Here is a 13,167-nt window from a genome sequence, read left to right on the forward strand (position 1 = left end):
CTCCTGGGTTCGGGCAATTCTCCTGCCTCAGCCTCCTGAGTAGCTGGGATTACAGGCACGCGCCACCATGCCCAGGTAATTTTTTGTATTTTTAGTGGAGACGGCGTTTCACCGTGTTGACCAGGATGGTCTCGATCTCTTGACCTCGTGATCCACCCGCCTCGGCCTCCCAAAGTGCTGGGATTACAGGCGTGAGCCACCGCGCCCGGCCTGTCCGGCCCGATTATAGGTTTTAAACCCACTCTGCCTTCTAGGGGAATGGCGTATTGTTTTCTTTTTACTGTTTCCCTGGGAGGTTTTAGTTTTATATGAATTGAGGGAACTTGTTAACTTCCTAGATTTTCCTCCTTTGACCATACATCAGGGTGGCTTTGGCCTTCTTCGGGGCAGTAAGCAAGTTTAAGAGAGTAAAGAATTTTCCCTAGTTAACATATAGACCTATGCCCAATTTTAACATTAAGTCCCTTCCTAACAAATTTGTTCTTGCTTCAGGAATTAAATGGTGACTGATCTATTCTTGTATTTAATTTCTGTTTCCTCCAGAATTTTTGTTCTAAACCTTTTCCCCTTTGCCCCGGAGATGAATGGTGTCTGCAGAGCAGGCTACATTGATGGAAGGTAGCAAAGAGAGGAGTGAGCCATTCCTGAATCTATTTAAAATGTGATAATTTCTAGCTTGGGTCACACTTGTATATTTACCAAGGGCTCTTGGTGGGACTTGAGATAAGAGACAGAGCCCCTGACCCCCCTTTTCTTCTTCAAAGGTCACAAGTGGGGCGATTTCTCTCTTTCCCATTCGACACACTCCCTCTTAAAGTGTCCCGGTTTCCCACATCTGAAACATTTCTTTTCCCCCTTTTTCCTTCTTTCCCTTAGGTCCCCAGGTTTTATCCCTTGTTTCCTGTATGTGACTTTGCAGCTACTGGCTTAGAACATTTATGGGTCCTATTTCTTTGGGTCCCTTGTTGAAGGGTGGACAGCATACTTTTTGCTTTTCATTTCTGCTTTTCCTTGTCTCTTCTCAAATATACGTTTTGGTCCTCCCTTAGAAGTTATTCTATGGAGCAGTCTTTGCAATTCTCTATTTTTTGCAATTTTTTTGTAATGTCTGGCCAACTGTTGGTGACAAAGTGGAATTTTAACAATCCTTGTCCAAGTGGATCCTATTTCCAAACCTGCATGTCTTCTTATTTGCTCTTTGAGTCTGTTTGAAAATTCCATGGGCCCTTCATCCTCTCCTTGTTATATGTTGAATGCTCAGGAAATATTTTAAGTTTGGAGTACTGATTCCCTAATTCCTTTATCATTTCCCTGAGATCTCTCATATTTTCCTGGTGAGATGCATCATTATTATCCCATTGAGGGTCTTGGGCCAGAAATTTTTTGTTCACTGCAGGAAGGTTTTGGCCAGAAGGATGTTCACTTTCCCAGACTAGAATAGCGGCCCCGTGGATCACAGTCTTTTCCTCCCCTGAGAAAAGAACACCTAAAATGGACATTAGTTCAGCCCAAGTCTATAACTGTGGCCCTAGAAATTGATCAATTTGATTTGCTACCCCATAAGGGTCATGTAATAATGGGTTGAGTTCCCTTTTTAATTTTCTGACTTCTAAGCTGGTTAAAGGGGCATTTATGAAACCAATGTCTCCTCACCCCAGTGGGACTTCCCTTAAGGGGAAAAAGGTTGGGGCAGATTTCTTTGATGAAGAGAGAAAAAGGATGTTTGGAACATCCTTTCTACATTATTCTATCTCATGTTGGACTTTTCCCAGTGGAGGGACACATTCAAGGGGGTGACTAGGAAGAGCATGAGGTGTTGGTTCCCCAGGGACAGGATTATATGGAGGAGGAACTGAGAGATTAGCTGCCTGTGGTGAAGGATTTGATGGGGAAGGTAATCTAGGGGGTCCCATGTATTGGGGTCTTTTGACATAGGAGCTGACTTAACTAGGTCTCCTTTGGGGAGTACCAAATTTGGTCCCTCCCTTGTACCCTTTAGGGGAAAGAGAGGAACAGGCCCTTTTCTCCAACAGAATGCATAATGTATTTCCTTCTGAGAGACTGGACTTCTGTCATTAACATATTAAATACAAGAATAGATCAGTCACCATTTAATTCCTGAAGCAAGAACAAATTTGTTAGGAAGGGACTTAATGTTAAAATTGGGCATAGGTCTATATGTTAATTAGGGAAAATTCTTTACTCTCTTAAACTTGCTTACTGCCCCGAAGAAGGCCAAAGCCACCCTGATGTATGGTCAAAGGAGGAAAATCTAGGAAGTTCCTTGGGTTCCATACCCCTCCTCTATTTGAAATAGCCAATTGGGATCAGTTTAGATTGTGCGTCCAACCCCCAGCCAATGAGGGAAGGGCACAGAGGCAGAAGCTATGATACGTTAGGGTTAAAAATCCCTTCCTTTCCCTGTCTGGTGTGCTCCTGCAACTGCTGCAGGTATGAGCAGCACCCTTCTGCAGAAGTAAACTTTTCCTTGCTGAGAAAGTTTTCTTTCAAGTGCTGATCTCTCTCTGTGGAACTAAGAACTTATTTCTAACAATTTGGGGCTCATCTGGGATCCCATTCTCCTTTGGGAGGTGCCCATGATTGTCTTTTAAGAGATTGTATTTTGGGAGATGATGTCTTTTGGGAGACACATCCCACTGCCTCATTGTGATGGCCCTGGGAGTGGAGGATTGGGTGCCACCTGAAATGATGAAGAAACTTGAACTTTTAGCAACATGGGTGGGGAGGATCCTAAAAATTCCACAGTGACCAGGTACCTCTGTGCACAGACCAAGATAAGAAAAGTTGCAGGGGTGACAAAGTATTTCTTTGGTGGTCAGGACATCATGGAGGTTGAAAGTTTATGAATGAGATGCGCTACTAGGTGTGAAGTAAAAGTGGAGTCTGGATCTGCTTCCATGGTCACATCATACGGCTTAGGGCGGATTTCCTATTGGGGGATTATACTGACCTGCCAATGCTAAGAGGGACCTAAATTCCTGCAAGGGAAGCAGTCAGAGAAGGATGAAGCAACTGTCAAAAGAGTGCAAGAAACCTCCAGTGAGGGGGTTGAACCTCTAGAGAAGGGGAAGGCAAGAAATCTCTAAGACAAGAGATTGAGCCTCGCACCAAACCTTCAGGATGGGAAATACTCCAAGTAGGACAGGGGGAACAAAAAGCCAGACAGATAATAAAATTCCTCCAGACAGCCCCCTGGGCCTCATATTAAAGTATTGGAAGGATAATGAGAGGACCAAACATTAAAAAAGCAATAAATGATAAAATATTGCTGTTTTCTTTGGACTAAGGAACCCATCCTCAAACCCTCAGTCTTCCGGTCAAGGTTTGGATCAGACAAGTTCCTTGAGCCACCGCGCCCGGCCTTTTGAGAGTATTTAAGGCATTCAAATTTGCAATTACAAACAGTGCTGCAATTAATGCTCTTGAATGTTTTTGAATTGTTAAAGGTTTACCTTCAAGGCAAATTCTTAGAAGTTTAGACTGAATCCTGGACCTGATTAAAAAAAAAATTCTTAAAAGGAGGATTGCAAAGCCAGGCACAGTGGCCCATGCTTGTAACCCCAGCACTTTGGGAGGCTGAGGCAGCCAGATTGTTTGAGCTCTTTAGTTCCAGACCAGCCTGGGTAACATCGTGATCCTGTCTCCACAAAATATACAAAAATTAGCTGGGTATGGTGGCTCATGCTTGTAGTCCCCAGCTACTCTGGAAGGTCATGTGGGAGAATCACTTGAACCTGGAAGGTGGAGGCTGCAGTGAGCCCAGATCATGCCACTGCACACTCTAGCCTGGGTAACACACCAAGACTCTGTCTCAAAAAAGAAGGAAAGAAAAGAAAGAAAAAGGCCAGGCGTGGTGGCTCATGCTTGTAATCCCAGCACTTTGGGAGGCCAAGGCAGGTGGATCACCTCAGGTCAGGAATTCAAGACCAGCATTTAGGTCTACTAAAAAGAGATGGGGTTTCACCCAGCCATGATGGCACATGCCTGTAATTCCGGCTACTTGGGTGGCTGAGGCATGAGAATCACTTGAACCCGGGAGGTGGAGGCTGCAATGAGCACAGATGTTGCCACTGCATTCCAGCCTGAGTGACAGAGTGAGACTCTTTAAAAAAAAAAAAAAAAAAAAAGCAATAATACAATTGTTTGGTTAGACGTCTACCCCTCCACTAGTTTACAGGTTCCTTAAGGGCAGCCTTAGGTTGGATTTTCTTTTTATATTATGCCTTAACAAACCATTAGCATTCAGTACTTTATGGGAAACACAAAAAATGGAAGAAACATTTAAACACATCATAAAAATAGAATCAGAAATATTAAAATGTGTGTCTTTCTGAAGGAATATGTGATGCTTCAAAAAGCTGATATGACAGAGAAATAACAGTGACTGCTCTAGGTTCAAAGATACTACAAGCCATAAACTTTAAATGGATCTTAGATCCCAAGGGCCTATTCTGGAACAATAAGAATTTCATTTTTTTATGGAGTAGATACTAGATGACTTTTTTTATTTTCTTTTTTTTGAGACAGTATATTTCTGCTGCCCAGGCTGCAATGCAGTAGTGCAATCTCAGCCCACTGTAACCTCCACATCCCGAGTTAATACAATCCTCCTGTCTCAGCCAGTGGGATTACCAGTGCTGGGTAATTTTTTTTTTTAATAGTAAAGATGGCGTTTGGCCATGTTGGCCAGGCTGGTCTCGAATCCCTGGCCTCAAGTGAGCTGCCTACCTCAGCCTTCCAAAGTGCTGGGATTACAGGTGTGAGCCACTGTGCTTGGCCTAAATGAAATTTTTAATTTTTCTTGGTTGAGATACAGATACTGTGGTTTTAGTGGACAAGTAAGTAGCCTTTATCTTTAAAAAATGCATTACCAACTACTTGAAAGTCAAGTATCAATTTCCTGCAGTTTTCTCTCTCTCTTTTTTTTTTTTTAAAGACAGGGTTTCCCCATGTTGGCCAGGCTGGTCTTGAACTCCTGACCTCAGGTGATTTGCCTGTCTCGGCCTCCCAAAGTGCTGAGATTACAGGCGTAAGCCACCATGCCCAGCCCTGCAATTTTCAACCTACTGTCAAATAGTTCACCATAAAAGGTTCTGTATTTTCTAGGGAGGTGAATGGTAAATTCGATTCTAAATACTAGTGTAATAAAGCCTCCATCCTTTCCTCCTGGATTCAGGTTTTTGTCTTTTTGTTTAAGAGGTGAGGTCTTGCTCTATCACCCAGGCTGGAGTACAATGTGATTTTCCCGCCTCAGCCTTTGGAGTAGTTGGCATGCACCACCACGTCTGGCTAGTTTTAAAATTTTTTTTTGTAAAGATAGGGTCTTGCTATGTTGCCTAGGCTGGTCTAGTACCGCTGGGTGGGCCCCTGGTTTTTTGTTTGCTTGGATCTTTCTTTTTTTTTTAGAAGGAGTCTCCCTCTGTCGCCCAGGCTGGAGCACAGTGGTGGAATCTCGGCTCACTGCAACCTCTGCCTCCCAGGTTCAAGCGATTCTCCCACATCAGCCTCCCGAGTAACTGTGATTACCGACATGCGCCACGACGCCCAGCTAATTTTCTTGTATTTTTAGTACAGACAGGTGTTCGCCATGTTGGCCAGGCTGGTCTCAAATTCCTGACCTTCAGTTACTTGCCCACCTTGGCCTCCCTAAGTGCTGAGCCACCGTGCATGGCCAGGCCCCTGTTTTTAAAGTCTGTGGGGAGGTCCAGGCCTACGAAGTTCAGATCAAAATAGCTTAGTATTCTTATTTTTCTTCAGTAGAAAGACTTGTTTGTGGTCTTAGTAATTTCATATTTCCAAAGAGAAATACGCACTCTCTAGGCACCTATTAAAATCTCTTTATATACATAGGTAAACATGTGCCAAAAAAAGATAAAAAAATAAAAATAAATCTTTATAGAATATAAGGCGTCAAAACTGTTTATGACGCATAAACAAGGAAACACTCTCAAGTGAAACATTCGTTCACATAAGGAGATGCCCCCTTGAACCATCCTTCACCCAGTGTTCACTGGATAGCGTGCAGGATCCGTAAGGCGGGGCGACGCTGGGGGCCGAATTAAGGTGGCTCAAGCGGAGGAATTTCTTTTCCTCATAGAAAAAACTCACAATGGTCTTTCTGGAGGCTTTTGAAAAGAGCACAATGGGTGAGCGTGGCAATTAACCACCTTGACCTTCGAGAAGACCAGCAGCCTGAGCGGCCTCGCAGACCCTCCTGGCACCGGCAGAGCAGGCCTACCCTCTCTAAGGCGGCCGGCCCCTCGACAGCCTTGGACAGACTCGAACTCTCACCACCCGTTCCACTACCCGTCCACTCCCTCCATCCTATACCAACGACAACCAAGGGTAAATGTCGCTCTGGCGCGGAGCCAGTACTGGAAGACTGGAAGAGAAGGCAGCGCCTCGCTGGCGTCATTTCCCCTTACAGCCTCGGCCAGGAATCATTCTGTGACTCGACCTTCAGCCCTATTGGCAGATTTCACGTCAAGCAATTCTAGTTTCCTTCCGCATGGGTGCAGCTGGGCCTGGCTGGGAGGCTGGTGCCCCTGGCTCAGAGAACAAGGTTGAAGTGAGTCAGGCCTGTGGGCAGAGCTACGAGCTAGAGGGGTGAGGGGCAGAGGCCACGGGGAGGAAGGTTTTTTGTTTCCTTGTTGGTTTTTTTTTTAAAGAATGAGTTTCGCGCTTGTTGGAGTTCAATGGTGCGAACTCAGCTCACCACGACCTCTAACTCCCAGGTTCAAGTGATTCTCTTGCTTCAGCCTCCTGAGTAGCTGGGATTACAGGCGCCCACCACCCCACCCAGATAATTTTTTTTTTTAAGAGCTTCCCATCTGCAATTTTTTTTTTTTTTAATTTTCTTTGAGACAGAGTCTTGCTCTGTCGCCAGGCGCCAGGCTGGAGTGCAGTGGTGCGATTTCGGCTCACTGCAACCTCCGCCTCCCGGATTCAAGCAATTCTCCTGCCTCAGCCTCCCAAGCAGCTGGGACTACAGGCGCATGCCACCACGCCCAGCTAATTTTTGTATTTTAGTAGAGACAGGGTTTCACCACGTTAGCCAAGCTGGTCTCCAACTCCTGACCTCAGGTAATCTACCCACTTCTGCCTCCCAAAGTGCTGGAATTGCAGGCCTGAGCCACAGCACCTGGCCTCAGATTTTTCTTTAGGCATGGAAGTATAGGGTTCTATAGTAGCAGAGAGTTAGTATAGCAGTATCATGGGCTAAGCAGAGCTGAGGTGGAAAACCAAAAAATATTCTGTGTCCATTTTGCACTTTAGGAAAGGTAGTCTATGAGCATCATTGGGTGGAGATTTTTGGGTAAGAGATGTATAGTTTCTAGCACAAAGATCGGACTCATCTCTGATGGAAAATTCTTGGTTGCGGCAATGTTTTCTGAGGCAATGTCATGTCAGGCAGTGAAATTTGGGCTCAGAGTGATGTCATGATGTCATCTGGGATTTGGAACTGGGGAATCGTTTTTTTAAATTTATTTTTAAGATGTAGTCTCACCCTGTTGCCCAGGCTGGTCTCCTACCCTCGGGTGGGCCCCCGGGTCTTTTTTTTTGAGATGGAGTCTCACTCTGTCACCCAGGCCAGAGTGCAGTGGCATGATCTCCACTCACTGCAACCTCCGCCTCCCGGGTTCAAGCAATTCTCCTGCCTCAGCTTCTCAAGTAACTGTGATTACCGATCTGCGTCACCATGCCCGGCTAATTTTTTAGTATTTTTAGTAGATACAAAATGGGGGTTCGCCATGTTGGACAGGCTGGTCCCAAGAACTCCTGACCTCAGGTGATTTTGCCTGCCTCGGCCACTCAAGTGCTGGGAGTACAGGAGTGATCCACCATGCCCAGCCAGGCCCGTTTTTAAAGTCTGTGGGGGAGATCCAGATCTATGAAGCATAGATCGAAATAGCTTAATTTTCTAATTTTCCTTCAGTAGAAAGACCTATTTGTGGTCTACGTAATCTTATATTTCCAGAGTAATATGCCCTCCCTGAATACAAAGTGTCTTCTTAACAGAATGTAAGGCGTCAAAACTAAGTTTATGACGCATAAACAAAGAAACATCCTCAAGTGAATCATTCGTTCGTGTAACAAGATGCTCCCTTGAAGCATCCTTCATGCATTGCTCACTGGAGCGCGCGGGAATCGCAGGATCCATAGGGCGGGAGGACGCTGGGGGCCGAATTAGCATGGCTCAAGCAGAGGAAATTCTCCTCATAGAAAAAACTAACAGTGGTCTTTCTGGAGGCTTTTGAAGGGAGCATTGTGGGTGAGCGTGGCAATTATCGACCGTGACCTTCGTGAAGACCAACTGTCCGAGCGGCCTCGGTACCCACCTGACGAGAGCAGAGCGGGGCAAGCCTCTCTGAGAAGGCCCCTGGACAGCCTGGGACAAACTCGAACCCTCACCACCCGTTCCGCTACTGGTCCACGGGAAAACGTCGCTCAGGCGCCCAGAGCCGGTACTGGAAGAGAAGGCGGCGCCTCGCTGACGTCACTTCCGCTTACGGCCTCTGGCTGAGAGTCGCTCCGCGGCTCGTGCTTCAGCCCCATTGGAAGACTTCACGCCCGACAATTCTAGTTTCCTCCCGCGTGAGTGCAGCGGAGCCTCGTGCACTCAGATGAGGCTTGTGCCCCAGGCACAGAGAACAACGTTGAACTTAGGCTTGTGGGTGAAGCTACAGGGGCGAGGGGCGGATCCCACGCTCAGGGACAGGGAGGAAGGTGTTAATTTTTTTTTTTTTTTTGATAGGAATTTCCCTCTTGTTTCCCAGGTTGGAGTGCAAAGGCGCGATCTCCGCTCATTACAACTTCGGACTCCCGCGTTCAGGTGATTCTCTTGCCTCAGCCTCCCGAGTAGCTGGAATTACAGTCGCCGCCACCCCACCCAGATAATTTTTGTATTTCAGTAGACACGGGGTTTCACCGTGTTAGCCAGGCTGGTCTCCAACTTCTGACCTCAGGTAATCCATCCGCCTCCTCCCAAAGTGCTGGAATTACAGGCGTGAGCCACCTCACCTAGCCTCAGATTTTTCTTTAGGCATGGAAGTATAGGATTCTATAGTAGCAGAGAATTAGCATAGGAGTATCATGGGCAAAGCAGAGCTGAGGTGGAAAACCAAAAAATATTCTGTGTCCATTTTGTACTTTAGGAAAGGTAGTCTACAAGCATCGCTGGGTGGAGATTTTTGGGTAAGAGATGTATAGTTTCTAGCACAAGGGTCAATGACTCCATCTTGAATAGAGACTGGGTGAAATGAGGCTGACACCTCATTTCTAGGAGGTTAGGCATTCTTAGTCACAGGATGAGATAGGAGGCCAGCACAAGATACAGGTCGTAAAGACCTTGGAGTCATTTTTGTTCAAACGCCTCTGACAGTATTTATTTTTTACTAAAACTTATATACTGTTTTCCACCATGGCTGTACTCGAGCACCATTTCTTGAAAAGACTGCCCTTAGGCTGGGCACGGGGGCTCACACCTGTAATCCCAGCCCTTTGGGAGGCCGAGGCGGGTGGGTCACTGGAGGTCAGGAGTTTGAGATCAGCCTGACCAACATAGTGAAACCCTGACTTTATTAAAAATCTAAAAAAATTAGCCAGGTGTGGTGGGACACTCCTGCAATCCCAGCTACTTGAGAGGCTGAGGCAGGAAAATCATTTGAACCCAGGAGGTGGAGGTTACAGTGAGCCGAGATCGTGCCACTGCACTCCAGCCTGCAAGAGTAAAACTTAATCTAAAAAGAAGGAAGTCCTGTATAATCTCACATATATGCGGGCTCTCACATAGCCACATAGCCCATGACTCATAGAGTCAAAGAGGAGAGGCCAGACACAGTGGCTCACATCTGTTATCCCAGCATTTTGGGAGCTGAGGCAGGTGGATCATGAGGTCAGGAGTTCAAGACCAGCCTGGCCAACATGGTCTCTACTGAAACCCCGCCTCTACTGAAAATACAAAAATCTGCCAGGCATGGTGGTGGGTGCGTGTAATCCCAGCTACTCAGGAGGCTGATGCAAGAGACTCACTTGAAGCCGGGAGTCAGAGGTTGCAGTGAGCCAAGATCATGCCTTTGCACTCCAACCTGGGCAATAAGAGCAAAATTCCTCCCCATCCCTGAGTGTGGGACCTGCTCCTCGCCTCAGCTGAGGCGGGAGAATCACTTGAAGCCAGAAGGCAGAGGCTGCAATGAGCCAAGATGTCACCACTGCACTCCAGCCTGGGAGACAGAGTAAGACTCCATCTCAAAAAAAAAAGAGGAGAATGTTGGTTGCCAGGGAATGGAACAAAGGGGAGAGACTGGGGAGATGTTAGTCAAAGTGTACAAACTTGCAGTCAGAAGATTAATAAATTCTGGGATTTTTAATTTTTATTTTTTCATTTTTTTTCACCACGATACGAGGAAAATTCTCGGATTTAGTGTACATCATGGAGATTTTATTTAACAACACTGTATTGTATACTTGGAATTTGCTAAGATAGACTTTAAGTGTTCTCAACACAAGAAAAAAGGTAACTGTGAAGTGATGGATGCATAAATTAGTATGATAGTGGTAATCATTTCACAGTGTTTACCTATACAAAACATCACATTGCACAATTTAAGTATATACAGTTTTTACTTGTCAGTGACGCTCGTGATGGAGGGTGGGGGAAAGTGGTAGTAGAAAAACTGGATGTAGACATGCATAAGAATGGAGCTGGATCTTAACCTTATACCATATATAAAAATGTATTTACAAAGGATCAAGGCCAGGTGCAGTGGCTCATGCCTGTAATCCCAGCACTTTGGGAGACAGAGGAGGGCAGATCACAAGGTGAGGAGTTTGAGATCAACCCAGCCAATATGGTGAAACCCTGTCTCTACTAAAAATACGAAAATTAGCTGGGCGTGATGATGGGCACCTGTAGTCTCAGCTACTTGGGCGGCTGAGGCAGAAGAATCGCTTGAGCCCGGGAGGCGGAGGTTGCAGTGAACTGAGATACCACCACTGCACTCCAGCCTGGGTGACAGAGCAAGACTCCATCTCAAAAAAAAAAAAAAAAAAAATCAAAAGCTGCTTCCTTGCCTAACATAGTCATGGCCTATGGTCCCAAGAAGTATCTGAAGGGGGTAGCAGCTCCAAATCACTGGATGTTGGATAAATTGACCTGTGTGTTTGCTCCTCATCCATCCACCGGTCCCCACAGCTTGAGAGAATATGTCCTCCTCATAACTTTCCCAAGGAAGAGACTTAAGTATGCTCTGACAGGAGATGAAGTAACAAGATTTTCATGCAGCAGTTCATTAAGATCGATGGCAAGGTCCAAACAGATATAACCTACCCTGCCAGATTCATGGACATCATCAACATTGACAAGAGGGGAGAGAATTTTCATCTGATCTATGACACCAAGGGTCACTTTGCTATATATCACACCTGAGGAGGCCAAGTACAAGTTGTGCAAACAGAAAAATCTTTGTGATCACCAACAGAGAGTGGCAACCTGGATCTTTTGATGTAGTTCACATGAAAGATGCCAATGATGGACAGGCGCCGTGACTCTCGCCTGCAGTATCAGCAATTTGGGAGGCCAAGGCTGGTGGATCACGAGGTCAGGAGTTAAAAACCAGCCTGTCCAACATAGTGAAACCCCGTCTCTACTAAAAATACAAAAACTTTTCTATTTAATATGTTTAAAAAATACAAAAATTAGCTGGGTGTGGTGATGAGTGACTGTAATCCCAGCTACTTGGGAGCCTGAGGCAGAAGAATTGCTTGAACCCAGGAGGCAGAGGTTGCGGTGAGCTGAGACTGAGTTGCTGCACTCATCTGGGCCACAGAGAAAGACTCTGTCTCAAAAAAAAAAAAAAAAAAAAATTATCTGGGTGTGGTGGTGGAAACCTGCAATCCCAGCTACTTTGGGAGGCTAAGGCAGGGGAATTGCTTGAACCTATGAGGCGGAAGTTGCAGTAAGCTGAGATCATGTCACTGCACTCCAGCCTGGGCAACAAGAGTGAAACTCTGTCTCAAATAAATAAATAAAATAAGAAAGATGTCAATAGCCACAGCTTTGCCACTTGATTTTCCAACATTTTTGTTATTGGCAAGGGTAATAAACCATGGATTTCTCTTTTCTGAGGAAAGGGTATCTGCCTCACCATTGCTGAAGAGAGAGACAAAAGACTGGTGGTCAAACAGAGCAGTGAGTGGAATGGTCCCTGAGTGACATGTTAGATCTTTGTATGTAATTAAAAATAATGTGGCATGATTTTTTTAAAAAAAGGAAAAAAAAAAAAAACCTAAGTGTAAGAGCTAGAGCTAGAAAACTATTAGAGAAAACATAGGTGAGAAAGCTTCATGACACTGGAATTGGAAATGACTTTTTTCTTTTTTCTTTTGTCCAGGCTGGACTGCAATGGTGTGATCTCGGCTTACCACAACCTCCACCTCCCGGGTTCAAGCAATTCTCCTGCCTCAGCCTACCGAGTTGCTGGGATTACAGGCATGCAGCACCATGCTGGGCTAATTGTGTATTTTTAGTAGTAGAAATGGGGATTCTTCATGTTGGTCAGGTGGGTCTCAAACTCCCAACCTCAGGTGATCTGCCTGCCTCGGCCTCCCAAAGTGCTGGGATTACAGGCATCAGCCACTGTGCCTGGCCGGAAATGACTTCTTAATCATGACATCAACCACACAGGCAATACAAGAAAAATTATGAGTTGAACCTCATCAATAGTACAAATTTTGTACATCAAAGCATAATAATAAGAGAGTGAAAAGACAATCTACAAACAGGAGAAAATATTTGCAAGTCCTGTATCTGACTGGGGACAAATATGGAGAGCTTATTTTTAATTTTTTTTTTTTTTCAAACGGAGTCTCCCTCTGTTGCCAGGCTGGAGTGCCAGCCTCCTGTGCCTGGCCTTTAAAATTCTTAGAACTCACCAGGTGCAGTGGCTCATGCCTGTAATTCCAGCACTTTGGGAGGCCAAGGCAGGTGGATCACCTGAGGTTAGGAGTTTGAGACCAGCCTGGCCAACATGACAAAACCCCGTTTCTACTAAAAGTACAAAAATTAGCTAGACGTGGTGGCGGGCGCCTGTAATCCCAGCTACTCAGGAGGCTGAAGCAGGAGAATTGCTTGAACCCAGGAGGTGG

The sequence above is a fragment of the Cebus imitator genome, unplaced genomic scaffold (assembly GCF_001604975.1).
Source record: "Cebus imitator isolate Cc_AM_T3 unplaced genomic scaffold, Cebus_imitator-1.0 Scaffold263, whole genome shotgun sequence".
Taxonomy (NCBI): domain Eukaryota; kingdom Metazoa; phylum Chordata; class Mammalia; order Primates; family Cebidae; genus Cebus; species Cebus imitator.